We start from the raw sequence: 16,395 nt of genomic DNA on the forward strand, positions 1-16,395 counted from the left end.
TTCCCCTTTTAATTATTTATATATTTAATTTGATTAATTATTGAATTAATATATACATATACATATATATATTGCATTTATTTTTATTCATTATTTATATATTTATTTGTGCATCTATATTTTATTTTTTTTAAATGTATTTATTTATTTCTGCATGATTCCCCTTTGCATTTCACCCCTTATTTATTTCCCCAAACTATTTCTGTATTCTTTTCTCTATATTTCTTTATGCATTTCTGCCTCATTATGCAAATGAGGGTGCTGTCACTCAACATTTATTCATTAATTTATTAATTAAAACAGAAATATCAATTTATGTCAATAAATTGATATTTCTGTTTTAATTTGCTTCTTTTGTATAAATTCCCTTCTTTATTTACTATTCTGTTTAATTTTCCCTTTAATTTTTTAATTGATTTATTTTTATAAAATGATCAATTTGTTTATTTATTTTTGCATTTTTACTTAAGTATTTATTTTTTATTTATTTTTATTTTATTTCTACAGTATTTTTGTATTTATGCATTTATTTATTTATTTCTGCATGATTCCCCTTTGCATTTCCTCCTCTTATTTATTTCCCCTAACTAATTTATTTCTGACTTCTTTTCTTTATATATTTCTTTATGCATTTCTGCCTCATTATCTAAATGTAAGGGCTGTCACTCAAAATTAATTTATTCATTTATTTTTTTATTTTTTTTATTTTCCTCCATACATAAAAGTGTATTATGGTTGTTTTCTTTCCACCAGTCTGAAAGAAGACGTATTATGGAAGTGTATGAAATGTTTTTACCTGTAGTGTTTCACCATAACTTCACTGTCTAATCACTAACAACATCTTCATCATCTTTCTCTAAAACCTGACTGATAATTCTCATTAAACTCAGATCTCTCTGCTGTCTGCAGCTCTACCAGATCTCTCTGCTGTCTGCAGCTCTACCAGAGGGTGGCAGTCCTGTTCAGGAAAAGAAAGAACGTCTCCCAACGACAACTTTCCATGACACCAAGGTAACAACGGGAAACTTTTTATAGAGGCGTTCACATGAGTCTGAGAGCGTCGAGCCTCTCTGGCTGCCACCGTTAATGGGAGGCAGATGGACCTGGCCCGCATGCTGCTCACTAATGAGGCAAATATGGAATCAGTGGAGGTTTCACACAAGCAGGCAGACGGGACGCTGATTGTATATTTTACTCTGTCGCTGTCAAACACCGAGGAGGGATCATCGTCTTATTCTGCTCAGAGTAATGCAGCTCGACATGTAGAGAGAAAGAAAGTTGGATTATAACACTTTAAAATATTAGTAATCTATATTTACATCTCAAGAAATATTCCAGCAGATTAAAAGGTGATAATCTGATTTTTGAGCATCACAACCAGCTACAAATGTTTTAATACGTGCATTTCCAACAACAAAAACGTCATGCAAATGGTGCACGAATGACACGGCGATATGTGATGGTACGTGTCCACAGGATCCCTCATTTCCACGCTCTCCCAGTTATTATCTATGTAAGCAGCCGTGCAATGCATTCTGTTAGTGCAGCGTTGCGTTTCAAGAGATGGACCGCCACGTCGCCTGCTCCTCATTTGCATAAAGTTAAATTCTAGGCTACTTAATGCAAATCAGGGGCGTCTAACGTGACTCACCGCCTCCAAAAACTAACTGTTGTCGATCTAAAATGAAGACAGATTCAGCTGCATGGCTCATTTTTTGCATAAAATGTCTTCGGAAACACATTTCGGTGAACTATTTTCGTGATATAAGAGAAGAAAGTTTCCAAATGAGCCACCATGTTGGTTCCGGTTTGAAAGCCAGGAGCAGCAGTCCTCGGAGGGGAAGCGTTTGTAGGTACCTAGCGGCAGCCCATCAAGCGTCCAACGCTGGGAAACAGTGCGACCCCTCGCGTCCCAAAAAAGGCTCCTGTGGACACAAACCATAACGGCCGGACCTGCATGGTGGACGTGTAGCGTGAGTCCTTTCTCATGCAATAACTAATAAACTAAAGCTCTGTAAAGCCAAACTAACTTGTAAGTTTTGACATTGAGCATCAGTCCGGCCGACAGTTACGTGTTTGTATGTGTTGGCTTTATGATTGGAGGTAAATCAGTAACCTCAGATCCCCCCCGCCGCCCCGCCCCGAGTGGCTCTTTATTCTCAGTCTTTAACTCCAGCCGCCGACAGACACTCAGCAGGGCGGCTGTGATGTCATCTTTGAGGGACGGCCAGCAGATCGGTGGTCTGAACAGGACCTGGATCTGACCGCCACCCTCAGGATGTGATTGCTTGTTTTCTTTGGTCTCAGTTAGAGGTGGAGACCAGTTAGAGGAGGACCTCATCTTTGGTCTCAGTTAGAGGTGGCCCTGGACCACAGCCTCTAAACCACAGTTCTACTTCATTCATTGGACAGAGTTCAGGTCATAAATCATCCTGACTGGTACCAGTTTCTGATGGTTTCATGGAGACAGAACCAGTTTGTGTCCTGTCAGTTAAACTCAGGATGATCAGCCGGACTGTCTCCGGTGGAGCTCATGAAGAACTGGTCTACTGTGAGACCTGTAAGGCTTTTATTTTGGAGGATCTGGATGGCTGGATGAGTATAACACTTATTTCTGTCATTTAATGCTCACTGGAGGGTCTCTGTTGGAGAACTGATTGAAGGGAACTTCTCAGTGACGACTCAGGACGTTTACTGTAACTGTAGGTGGTAAGAATAAATTGCTATCAAGGTGACTTGATGATAGATTACATCTGGAATACAACTGAGAAATAGCACTTCTGTTTCAGGATGAACGAACCGTTGTATGAGGATCTGTTGACTTTGTGGCAGGTTTTGTTCACTAGTTTCTACATAACTTGTTCATAAAACTTGAAAACTAACCGCTATTGAAAGATGCTTCTTCAAAAAATAAAGACTATAAAATTCAGAACAGAAAGCTGCAGCGTTTTATGAACTAAACTGACTTTCAGTCACTGTGTCAAACTGAGTGAAGCTCCACTCGTCTGACGTCTGAGGAGACAAAACCAAACCAGTGAAGGTGTCTGAGGATAGTTTGAGGTTCTGGTTTGAGTACCGACTCTTCAGGTTCTGACTGTCGTCTCTACATGATGTAATGCAGAATATAAAGCAACCTGATTGGCTGGAGATGTGTTTGAGTCGTGGTGATAATAAAACGCGATGAGTCAGGATTTATTGGGTGTTCTGGCAGCTCTCCACTGACTAAACTAAACAGACAGTTATCAGCGTGTATTAACTGTGTGATTCAGTCTGGACGAATTATAAAAATAGATGTTTGAGTCAAAGTGAGAACTTGGCCGACCTTTAAACGTATGACATCACTGGAACCGCAGCAAAGACTCTTATTCCTTTATACTATTTATGTCACAGTGATGTAAAGCACGCTACGGTTCATTCGGACTGAATGAAACATTTATGATTCTGGAACGACCCCTTAAATATAAAACCAGTTTAATGTTTCCTGAGAACGTTTAACCAAAGAGTACGATGAATGTGACACGTGGACGCTGTCGATGTGACGTGTTCGTCCAGATCTCCTCCAAAGAAGAAGAGATTTAGGATTTAAGATGGAGAAGATGTAAAAATCAGGGAAGTGGTTCAACGCAGTTCATGAGAGGCACTGATGATTTATATAGTGAAGTTACTGTAAATGATTAGATTGCATTTAAAGTGATGCTGCAGGGGAGGATTTTTGTCTGCAGGCTGCAGCCGCAGGAGCACAGGAACAAAGATATTAGCTCGGTTTGTCACTGGTATGAAATTTTCACATCCCGTGTGTCAAAATCTCAGCTAGTTTGCACGAAAAGGCGTACGAATGCCACGATAATGCGCAAGGTGTTTAGTGTGCAATAAGAACATGCGTGTCCTAACCTAACTACGGACGTTACAGTGGTTTATTTGCATGGTGTACAGATGACACGTGAGAAGGCTAAAATGCTCATAACACGCGGATACAGTACGTCTTCCTGTGAGACCGGGTTGCAAAATCTAGTTTTAAAAACATTAATTTTAGTTGGTATTGCTCTGACATTGACTGAATATTGCTGTGTACATTTGGGTCCAATGAAATTCCTGGAGACAATTTCTACATTAAAGCTAAACACACTTCCAATAAGACAACGAGTTGGCTTTTAAAGTTATAATTCAGATTTTTGTGAAATCAAACCCACATATTTCTTTAAATAAATACTTCTCTGGAACACACAGTAGTAGGAACAACCCGGTTGTCGGGAAAAATGTTGGCATTGTACATTTCCGCTACTACAGGATACGTTGAACGTCGACGTTTCTGAACCAAAAATGAGTTTCATAAATACGTTTCATATCAGCCTCGTATCACGCTTGCAGTAGAGGTTTTAGGCAACAAAACTACGTGGTTAAGGTTAGAAAAAAGATCACGAAGCAATGTAACTAGCGTAAATAAATGACAACCACCCTGAGTAGACTATCTAACGTAACATTACGTAAGCTTAAAGCTCCAGTGTTTAGGATCAGATCGTATCTAGAGGTGAGGTTGCAGACTGCTACCAACTGAAGCCTCTCCGGTGTGTGTTGGAGAGCTATGGTGGCTGACTGCGAAAACGCGAATGTCCCTCTCTGGAGCCAGTAGTTGTAAGAGTAGAGTGTGTGTTTACGTGGGACGTGAGTGGTGAAGCGAGAGAGAGAGAGCAGCGGCGACGGGAGCGAGTAACGTTATCGACTCCGACCCAAACAGGAAAAGTTAAGTTTGGTTTGTCCGTTCTGGGCTACTGTAGAAACATGGAGGACTCCGTGAAGAGGACCTATGTAGATATAAACGACTCATTTTTAACTACTTAAGCTGGATCATTTGATCAGATTCATCTTTTATAATTTCATCACATTTTATTTGTAAAATCTGAATCTGTAAAGTAACTCCAGCTGTCGTATAAATGTAGTAAAAAGTATAATATTTCTCTCTGAAAGGTCGTGAAGTCAACGTATAAAGTTAAAATTGAAATACTCAAAGTAAAAAAAATACCTCCAAATTGTACAAACTGTAGGCTACAATAAATGTATTTAGTTACTTAGATCTCAATCTTTCCAATCTGTGCTATAATCCGTCACATTAACACGTTTCACTTCAGAACAACAGAGTTTCTGTTGTTGTGTGAGGAGATCATGAAGTGATAACATCCTCTAAAGCTGCAGTAAACCTCACACGGAAAGATCTCTGCGTTGGCCCGAGACCAAGCTCGATGTCATCAGTCTGGATGCCGCTGCTGCTGCTGGGACCTGGCAGGAAGTCCTCGTCTCATCACGACGAGTCATGGAAAGTCTGCTCTCTCTCTCTCTCTCTGCCGGTAAAGCATCTTACTCATAATAACAGTCTGGGGTTCATGATGAAGGAGACCCAACACTCGTTGTTTCCACTATAACCCCCCCCCCAGTCTGCTGGAAGAAGTACTCAGATACTATGTTAGAGCACTAATATCACAGTAGGAAAGTCAACTGATACTGATGCATTCATGATGTGTCTAGTATTTTTAATCTATTATAAGGTAATATCATTTGATTTGTTTCAGTTATTGAAATATTGGTGCATTTTAGTGAATGGTAAAGAAACTTGACGTACGAAAAAAGCATGAAAATACCTACAATTGTGGGAAAATATATACATAATAGTATTTATATAGTAAATACTCTGCTACCAGTTTATTAGGAACACCTAGCTAAAATGAGTGCAGCATTCCTGTAATAAGTGCTCCCTTCAGGGAGGTTATAATGCTTTATAGAGGTGTGATCAGTGATCATTTTGGTGGTTGTAGTTTGTGCTGCTGTTGAACTGTGTTGTATTATACAGAGAGGTGTTTCTGTTATTGATCCTACTCTTATTGATATAAATGGATACTGTTGTATTAGACTGTATTCATAGGAATGAACGAAGCCCCGCCTCCAACGCTGGATCCAGTTCTCTTTATACATCCTTGGTAGCTCTGTCCGTCGCCGTCTTGGCAGTGACGTCACAGCCTTAACTCCAACAGTGTGTTCCAATCCGCGTACTTCTGTACTTACACTTACTACTTTGAGTGCATAAGTGCGTTCACACTGTGAAGTACGGCAAAATGCAGTGCACTCAAAGTACCCGGATGTTGTACTCTAACGGTCAGATCGTTGAGTGTGGAACGCTGGACACTTTCCACACTCAACTGTCGCCATCTTGGCTACGTAGCGGAAGGGGCGGAGCCACGACCACTATTCAAACATACGTAGATAACAGAATAAAACAATACGTAAACATACCGGTGCATTTTCAGCCAACAGGAGGACACATCGTAGGCGACGACGTTGGAAACCTAATTTCCACTCTGCTTTCATTTATTTCAGAAGATATTTTGGCGGGTAGCGAGCCGCGGTCAAATGTTGCGATCGCCATTTCTGGTAAGAGCGCCGCAGAGTATTCGATTTGAGACGACCCTACCCCGCTGAAATTTACGCACTACTCAAGTGAGTACAGAGTGCACAAAGTACACTATATTGAAGTGTACTTCTGGAAGTACGTGGATTGGAACACACTGATGGTTAATCCACAAAGAGGTGGATTGTGGGTGAAGCTGACGCGGCCGGTTGACGCAGCAGAGCAGACAGCTAGCAGCTAGCGACCTGATACGGCACCCACCTGTCAATCAAAGAGACCACGCCCTAAATGATGCTGAACTTTAAGCCTTATTATAATTTAAACGGATGACTTATATAAAGATTCACCTCCCGTACAGCTGTCATGAACGGAGGAATTAGCTCCAGAGATCAGGCTGTAAACATTTATATTATTTATAACATTTATTTCTGCTGTAAAGTTGGACAACGTGGAGGTCTGTGGGGATCGACTCACTGTTGGCCATTTGACTTGCTTAGAAGCGTTCCCATGACATTCACACACATGTAGGATGAATGTTGACCTCTTTGATGGAGGCGTAGTAATTATATTAATAAAGTTACTGCAGACTGTAAATAAGGAAACATTTTACGCAGAAACATTTTATGAGTTTATATCATGCTGAATGTAAAATCTGACTTTAATATGTTTCTGGAACAAAGCCTCCCTGTAACTTTATTAAAGCCTCTCCCAGTATGGAACCAGTTTAGAGGAGAAGTTGCTGGCTGAGCTGCGGGGAAGCTGGCGTCGCAGCGGTCTGAGGGCCGAGGCTGGTCTCCGTCTACTGTACATACGAGAAGAATGATGTCAGAAAGCAGAGCGGTGATTTATGAACGGAGCCATAAAATCCAGAGAGGAGACGAGAAGAGAGTCTATACGAAATTATCAGAACTCAGAGACTCAGAGAAGGGTGGAGGTCAGAGGTCAGAGGTCAGAGGTCAGACTGAGGGTTCCTGTTAGCGTCGGCCAGATGAATGATGACTGTCAGAGAGAGAGGCGACCGGCTATAAGTCCTTCTCCTCTTCCTCCTAGTAAATAAATAAATACAATAAAAAAGTAAATAAATAAATGTAAATACATAAATCAAATAATAAATAAAGTGACTAAATTAATAAAAATGAAGTAAATAAATTAAATCAAAATAAAATAAATAAATACAAAGTAAATAAACAAATAAAACAAATTAAATGAATGAATGAATAAATATAGAGTAAATAAATAAATACAAATAAAGTAAATAAATAAATTAAATGAAAATAAAGTAAATAAATAAATACAAAGTAAATAAACAAATAAAACACAGTAAATTAAGAATGAATAAATAGAGTAAATAAATAAATAAAAATAAAGTAAATAAATAAATAAAATGAAAATAAAGTAAATAAATTAATACGCATAAACTGTACATATATATATACTTGCATACCTACATACATATCATCATAACATAATGAAACAAAAAATTAAAAAAATAAAATAAAAATGTTATGATAATTAAAAAAAAGAAACATGAACACATTTATTGTTAGCAATGTGTCTTGTTGTGCTTTTATTTTGATACTATTTATGACTTTATTGAAAATAAAACAAAAACAAAACATACAAAAACAACATATTTTTTGTAGAATTAAACTTTGAGAACTGTAAAGTACTCTTGCATCAAACTATTTATTTAGCATCATTTACTTAGTTTATTGAGATGATTAAGATGCAGAACAATGAAACATGGTTATGACTACTGGCACAGCTCTGAGACGCTGATGAGAAGATTAGAAGCACTCCAAACTTAATTTCTATGTTTATGTTTCTAGTAAGAAATAAATCAATACAGTCCAAACAGAACAACGATCCTGATCAATTAGACAGGACTAAAGTGTTAACATGAATATCATCTCTGAATATGAATGAATTATTATAGTTGTATTTTGTCAGACATGACTCGTCATATGAACCCGGCTGTCAAACAGAAAACATGACTCAGCGTTACAGTAAATCATATCAGCATCTTAATCAACTCAGACTTTCTGCTGGACGGAGTTCACACACATGTTCACTGTTAAGACACATTTAATGAGTCACACGTGTTCGCAGTTTACAAATTTACAATTTTACAGTCCAGTGAAGGAGAAAAGAAAAGCTTCAGACTTAACACCGAATGGTCCCGAATGTCCCGCAGGCAGCAGACGGCTGATAGGACATATCTATGGTTATATAGTCTATGTCTTCATGGCTTCATATGTTCATGTGTTCATGTCTTCATGTCTTCATGTCTTCATGTGTTCATGTCTTCATGTCTTCATGTGTTCATGTGTTCATATCTTCATGTTTTCATGTGTTCATGTCTTCATGTGTTCATGTGTTCATGTTTTCATGTCTTCATGTCTTCATATCTTCATGTCTTCATATCTTCATGTTTTCATGTCTTCATATATTCATGTCTTCATGTCTTCATATCTTCATGTCTTCATGTTTTCATGTCTTCATGTCTTCATATCTTCATGTCTTCATATCTTCATGTGTTCATGTGTTCATGTCTTCATATGTCCATGTCTTCATGTTTTCATGTCTTCATGTCTTCATATCTTCATGTGTTCATGTGTTCATGTCTTCATATGTCCATGTCTTCATGTTTTCATGTCTTCATGTCTTCATATCTTCATGTCTTCATGTTTTCATGTCTTCATGTCTTCATATCTTCATGTCTTCATATCTTCATGTGTTCATGTGTTCATGTCTTCATATGTCCATGTCTTCATGTTTTCATGTCTTCATGTCTTCATATCTTCATGTGTTCATGTGTTCATGTCTTCATATGTCCATGTCTTCATGTTTTCATGTCTTCATGTCTTCATATCTTCATGTGTTCATGTGTTCATGTCTTCATATGTCCATGTCTTCATGTGTTCATGTCTTCATGTCTTCATATCTTCATGTCTTCATATCTTCATGTGTTCATGTGTTCATATCTTCATGTCTTCATATGTTCATGGAGCATTTCGAAGGTGATGCTGAGGAACGTTGTGATTGTGTTTCTGCTGTTGGAGTGATCAGTTTTGTTGATCAGATATTTGAACAACAACAACAACAACACGAGGGTGGGGGGGGGGGGGTATACGAGAGTATTTATGACATTTTTAGTTTTGTTTGAATCTTTAAAACTTGGTGATCTGCGATAATTAACTTTTGTTTATTTTTCCTGCAAAAGAATTAAAAATCTAAACTGTTATTACTCTGGTGAAATAAAGTCCGTTTACAAGGATTGGAAAACGTCGCTGCGTCTTAACTGGATATGATTCTGCTGTTTTAGAGCATGACTGCGTTCTTGGCCTTTTCAAACGTTGTCTGCAGAGTTTCAAACCCATCCTGAGGACGGAACACCAGCCGGGGTTTATGGGTAGGCAGCCGCCGCAGACTCACTAAATCACCAATTAGAGTAACGAGGAGCAGGCAGCCATGTTTACCTTCACGTTAATGAATCGAGCTCATCTCGTCCAGAAGAACACCTAGATTAAAGTTGTTGTCGGGGGATTCAGACCCAAACTGAACATTAATAACCAGAACCAATAAATATGTGACCCAATATCAGCTTCTGGTCTCCCAGAACCAGCACTAAAAGATAAACGCTTCCATCAGTCTTTAAAACGGCTGCGTTGGTTCTCCAGATGGTGATAACCACTCAGACATGAAGAGCTACGTCATGTTTGGTTGTTTCACATCATGGCGGAAAAATGTCTGAACTCAGAGAGGTCCAGCCCGCTCACACGAAAAGACGTATTTAAATGCCACGATAATGCGTAAGGCGTTAAGCGTGCAATAAGTACGTCTTTCTGGATTTCCGAGTCATTTGTATGCCGTGTATCCTGTACTGCACATACGCGTAGAAATACTACGGTAAGAGTTAGTGACGTAGTCTGGCATCGCCCTGTCGGGGTTTATTTCACAACAATGACCCGCTAGCTGTACATTATCCCGGTTATTACACGGCTACTTACTGAAGAAATCAATCATTTAACACAAAAACATCCTCCAGAGTCCGACATCAGAGCTGCGCCCATAGCAACGGTCTGTTATACATAGCAACGGTCTGTTATACAAAGCAATGGTCTGTTATACATAGCAATGGTCTGTTATACGTAGCAATGGTCTGTTATACATAGCAACGGTCTGTTATACGTAGCAACGGTCTGTTATAAAGAAATAACAGACTGTTTTGTTTTGTTAGTGATGTTTGTTTATTCTAGATGTTTATTTTCCGTAGTTTTTTCCATACGTGTTTTACTTAGTTTACGTACTTATTTTAAGCCCAACCATGAAGTTTTCCCTAACCCTATCTAAGGGGTTTTCTTGCCTGAAGCTAACTGCGGACATTTGCGTGGCGTACAAATGACTATCGTGGTATTTATACGCTCTCTGTGAGACCGGGTTGAGGGATCAGTTTGTTTCATATAACGATGGAAAGAAATGTGAAATAAAGGTAAATCATCAGCACAGATTACAGGTCATGTGATCATAGAGGCCGGTCAGACAGTAACAGCCAATCAGGAGGAATTTAACAAAATGTAAACTTCACATTAAATGATTAGTTATGTCAGTTTTAATTTTATTCTTCCAGGTAACTGGACCTTCATGACCTCCTGACTGCTGCTCGCTGCCAGAAACAGAAACGTAGTCGTATTTATTGACTTCTCTCTCTGTTAAAGGTGATATAATAAATGTGGATAGTGAATGATGAACCTCTGGCGGTGATCGTGGGAACGAGCTCCTCGTTCGAACAAGCAATTACCCTTCAGCGGGTCTGTGTGACCTTTTAAAAACTGTAACAGGAACAAATGGAATCAATAAGCAGACACATGTTGAGCTGTTGTTGATTTTTAAAAGGCCAAACGGACGAGGAGGAAGAACTCAAAACTCTTAAAGTATTAGCATCATGCAGAGCAGCAATACTCCACAACAAGTACAAGACCGGCAGTATTTATCTTTAAAGTAAAATAAGAAGCACTCTGAGGAGCAGGAGGCTGGTTTGGGGATTTTTCCTCGTCTTTTTGTCTTTTAAAGGCCTAGAAACACCAACCCAACATTAAAGAACTAGCGGCGATGAAGGCCGACTGTTGCGTCGCCTCACATCTCCTTTGTCTTGTTTGATAAGTTGCACTTGAACGCACCACAAAGACGACAGCCGACGGCCGGTTAGTACGAACGTTCTGCTCCTGTGTGAGAGGAAATAACTCTCCACACCAGCAGGCGGCGGTAGTCTGTATTCATCATTCAAAAAGAGAAACGGGAAGAGCGAGGACGGCGGATATACGAGCTGCTCTCACTCACCACTTAGCTTCATTCCAGATGTTCATGTCGTGTTGGAATGATCAGATGAGATGAAGATGAAAAATGAGAAGAGCCTTCTGACTTTTTCCTCCTGACTTTACTCGTCCGCTTTCCTCACTTCCGTTTCTCTTCTCATGCGCTGATTCGTTTAAGCTGAACAGCCAATCAGAGTGATTTCTCTCACTGACGAGCTCCGCCTCCGATTCAACATGCTGAATCGGATGAAAAACCTCCGACACGGGAAGACTAGAGCCGACGGCCTCAAACTGTCCGACGGCCGACCGTCGGTTTGGTGTGTCAGGACCTTAAGCTTCAGATTATGCTAGAAAAGATCACGTTGGAAATCAAAAGTGTTTGTTGTTGTTCTAAATGGCCAAACTCAAAGTCAGTCGACATAGAGAAGAGGGAGAGACAATAACAGTTTGAATTTGGGCATAACAGCGAACATTTTCCCTCCTGAAAGACAGTCGTAGTCTTGCACTCGGTTGATGTTCACATGAAATGTTAAGATAGTTTTGTGAAGCAAGGAAAAGAGAGCTGAGAGAGAAGTTCAAACGCCTGGCTCCTTTCTCACCTCCACACAGCCGAACCATCCCGGCGTGAAGTCGACATGAATGTGGAATTGACGGCTAATCAGACGTCGGAAAGTTAAAGTGGAGGGAGAGGGTTTCTAAAACTATTCGGCGGTTCAACAAGCAGTTTGACGGTTACCATGTTCGCCATGTTCTTAGCTTGTTAATAAAAGTTTGTCATGTTGATTAGCACCAATAATTTAGTTTAGCAGATATTTGGTCATAAACCAAAGTAAAGCGCATCATCCTGAGGGGAACATGAATATCTGAACGAAATCTCACGTCAATCTGTCCAATAGTTGTTGAGATATTTCTGTCTGGATCAACTGACTGACCAATAAGAGGAACATGGAAACAGTAAAACTGAGCTGAAGAGCAGCGGAGGAGGAAATGTAGTACAGTTACTCTGGCAGTGAAAAGAGAGAGAAACTAATGTAGTGATGTTGATATTCAGAGAACATCATCGTCATCCAGGTCTGTTCATTATCACCTCAAACCAGCTGCTCAACACGTCTTCTCTATTTTAAAAGAACTCACTTTTCTCTTCTTTTCTTTACTCGAACTGAAGAATGATCATGGATGTGCTGAGTGAGCTTCACGACCGCCGGAGCCACAAAAACTCTACTTTTGTAATTTAAAAAACACGTGCACGTTGTGTGGAAGGATCATTTTCCTCTCTGACTGAACATGTTTTTTGTCCATCAGCAGTGATCTGAGACACACTGGAGGACTTAGCTGAACCCACATGGTCAAATAAAGCTCACATATGGACATCAAAGGAAAGCACGTATTAATTTTCAGTCGTTTATCAGGCAGATTTACTGTCGGAGCTACACGAGATCTGAGAGAATTCAGAAAAAAGCTTTGTGTTTTCATCTTGTGCGTGTAATTTGTGGCCATAAAGATAAACTCATGTCCTCTTCCCCCGTCCACGCAGCGCCGTCTCACAGCAGGACAGGAAATAGGCATAAATTTAATGTATTGATTCGTGTACAAAGACACAAATTTCCCTTTTTTTCGTGACGCTCAGCACGACTTCAACAACGTACGTTTAGTGCGTTTTCCTAACAAATGTCCAGCAACACGTGACACACGTCAATTTCCGCTCCCGGCTTTTCAAAATAAAACTACTTAGTAAGGTTTAGGAAAAGATCGACTTGGTTGGGTTTAGGTAACAAACTACTTAGTTAGGTTTGGGAAAAGATCAACTTGGTTGGGTTTAGGTAACAAACTACTTAGTTAGGTTTGGGAAAAGATCAACTTGGTTGGGTTTAGGTAATAAACTACTTAGGTTTGGGAAAAGACCGACTTGGTTGGGTTTAGGTAACAAACTACTTAGTTAGGTTTGGGAAAAGATCGACTTGGTTGGGTTTAGGTAACAAACTACTTAGTTAGGTTTAGGAAAAGATCGCGGTTTGGGTTAAATAACTCTGCGACTGGGCTTGTCCAGGCAGCACATGCAGCAAACCAGGATAAAAATATCCCGTCACTCCGAAAAAACAACTTCCACTTTTACTTTTAGACACGTTCATACTGCGAACATGAAGGAAGATCAGATGTGTCCTGAGGTTACAGTACAACGTGTAGACATGTGAGCGAGACGAGCAGTCAGACTCAGCTTGTATTTATTTAGGATGATTTGTGACGTCTGGCTGGCTCGTTTCACTTTGACTCGGGGCGAGTTAATCAGAGATCCTCAAAGACAGAAAACTGGACCCACTTATTGAAGGTGCCACATGGAGCAGAGAGTCAGATCAGAGTTATGATCTCTGAGGAATTTACATCTGATGGCTCACTTCAAGCATCTGAGAGGAGCTGCAGGCTGCAGAGGACGACCCGGGGAGGACACTGTCTTACTACTTACAGCAAAAACTGTAAAGTATAAAGATTTTTCATAAGGACTAGAGTGTCACATTATCAAACCGGACCCTCCCCACTTCCACTCCGTCACCGAGTGAACTCCGTTCTGTAGTCACATTCACAGCTGAATGAAGCTCTCTTCTTTAAGATGGAGGGTGTAAATACAGCAGCAAGCTTTGGGACAAATGGTGCTTGACTAATGGTACTTAAGTTAGGACACTTCCAGTGTTATTTTAAACCAAACCATCTTTTCCTAAACCTAACTAAGTTATTTTGTTGCCTAAACCTAACCAAGTCGATCTTTTCCTTAACCTAACTAAGTAGTTTTATTTTGAAAAGACTGTAGCGGAAATTGACACGTGTGTCACGTGTTGCTCGTCATTCGTAAGAAATCGCGTAGGACAGTCGTGCTGCGCGTCACAAAAAAAAAGGAAATCCGTGTCTATGTACACGAATCAAATATATTAAATATCCTGACTATTCCACGAACCGCCGTGAGACGGTGCTTGACGATCGTCACGTGACAAACGTCCCTAACGTCACAAAACAAAACAGGACACGTGTCGTATGAATGACACACGGAAATCAAGAAAGACGTACTTATTGCTAAACGCTTTGCTCATTATCGTGGCATTCATACGCCTTTTCGTGCCAACGGGCTGAGGAAACACGTTATGGTTGGGCTTAAAATAAGAACGTAAACTAAGAAAAATACGTACGTGAGCAACGTAACAGAAATACAGAAAATGTCACAAATGTAAAGTCAACAACACGTTTGGTTTCACGCCAGACACAAAGTTCTGTGTTTGTGTTTATAGTGATAAAACAACTTTTCCACTTCAGACAAGTGTAAAATCTTCCTTTCAATCTTTTTTAATTTCCGGCGTTTCCTCTCAAATTGGAAACAGAGCAGGTGGGAACACATTTAGTGAGGCAGCGGAGGGAATGCAAATGAATGTTTTTGTATTACACTCGCCTGACATCAACCCAGTCACCGGAGAAAGTGTTGTGGTATTATACTGTACGTTCACGTTTTATGATAAAAATCATATCAGCCTCTATCACACTCACAGAAATGCACAATAACACGTGGTTAACGTTGTGAAACGATTGGTTAGGGTTAGGCAACTAAACTACCTGGTTAAGGTTAGAAAAAAGATCATAGTTTGTGTTAAACTAATAACGTAACACTCGTGCTATTTATTGTATTTTATTTACTTCAATTCTTCTTCTTTGTGTCTTCACACGCTCGTACCCCACACATTTAATCTGCATGTCTCGCCGTGGTTTTCTTCTTCTGCTTCTTCTGCAGACTGAGAGTTTAAAGGGTTAAACACGTGTACGTGTGTCATGTGGTTTTTAAATTCCTGCAGAACGTTGATAGACTCATGAGATAATCCTCCTCTTCCAACCAAGCAACACAGGTGACCTCATGCGTGTGCGCCTGTTAAAGGGATTAAATGTGGTCATGTAGTGAACACAGTCTACCTGCTGCACATGTAAAACACATCATCATCATCATCATCATCATCATCATCATCATCTTCGTCCCTTCACATCAAACTCATTGCACACCGACGGTCCGTAAACACAGAACCGATGTGAGGTCATTTATTTCATAAACGGATGTGAGAGATGTGAGTCATTGTTCTCTAAAGTTCTTCACATAAATCTTTACGGGGCGTCGACACGGAAATAATGTGTGAGAGCTGATTGACAAAGCTTTAGGAGCTCCTCCTCCTCATCCTCCTCTTCTTCCTCCTCCTCCTCCTCCTCCAGACCCTGTTATTAGGATCAATGGATCAACATCTAGATCACAGTGGAGCTCTGTGGAGACTCACAGAAAAATTAAAACAACAGTTTATAATCAACGCGGTCGTATTAACCAGTCAGGGCAGGAATCTGTTTACTCCACTGAAACGCAGAATGAAACATAACTAACAGAACAACGCCTGTTCAGTTCAAACCAAACAACACTAATATCAGAGAGTTCACTATAATCAGTCAGAATCAGCAGGAGGAGGCGTGTAGGAACAGCTGTTTACACCAGTTTTCTGTCTCAACTATACTCCATACAGAACCATATATAACCTTTCACATATGTATAATCCCATTTTACCTCATTGCATTTAAAAAATAAAACTGCAACAAATTTGCACACTTGTCTAATATATATAGTATGTTATCCTATCTTTATATTTACAACCAGGTCTCACAGGAAGACGT

At 39.8% G+C, this 16,395-nt stretch overlaps 1 long non-coding RNA gene across 1 annotated transcript in view; it reads left to right on the forward strand.

The window, feature by feature from the left end:
* LOC119476683 overlaps positions 1-16,395 on the forward strand; it is a 28,658-nt gene that overhangs the window by 749 nt on the left and 11,514 nt on the right. Inside the window, exon 2 of the long non-coding RNA XR_005204080.1 lies at positions 910-1,011. This is a non-coding gene — a long non-coding RNA (uncharacterized LOC119476683). The remainder of the gene's footprint in view (positions 1-909; positions 1,012-16,395) is intronic.

Source organism: Sebastes umbrosus, chromosome 18 (assembly GCF_015220745.1).
Source record: "Sebastes umbrosus isolate fSebUmb1 chromosome 18, fSebUmb1.pri, whole genome shotgun sequence".
Lineage (NCBI taxonomy): Eukaryota > Metazoa > Chordata > Actinopteri > Perciformes > Sebastidae > Sebastes > Sebastes umbrosus.